Raw genomic sequence first — 267 nt, 5'->3', positions numbered from 1 at the left:
CCGAGGGGTGTCACCCCCGGCGGGGGCTGTCACTCCCCTGTCACACACACCCCCGCCGCCACACCCCGGCGGGGACTGTCCCCATGGCCGCACCTCCTCCCTTGCCTTGCCCTCTGACCTGGGGCTGCCCCAGGGCCTCGTGGCACCAGCCCAGGGGTGACACCGGTCCAGTGCCACCCCATGCCACTGTCCCAGTGCTGAGTTGTGACCTGTGCACCCCTGGGCCGTGCTGGTGTGGCAGGATCGGGCCCTCCGCCCGGCAGCCAC

The sequence above is a fragment of the Corvus brachyrhynchos genome, unplaced genomic scaffold (genome assembly GCF_000691975.1).
Source record: "Corvus brachyrhynchos isolate BGI_N302 unplaced genomic scaffold, ASM69197v1 scaffold193, whole genome shotgun sequence".
NCBI lineage: Eukaryota > Metazoa > Chordata > Aves > Passeriformes > Corvidae > Corvus > Corvus brachyrhynchos.
This window is presented reverse-complemented; position numbering follows the sequence as displayed.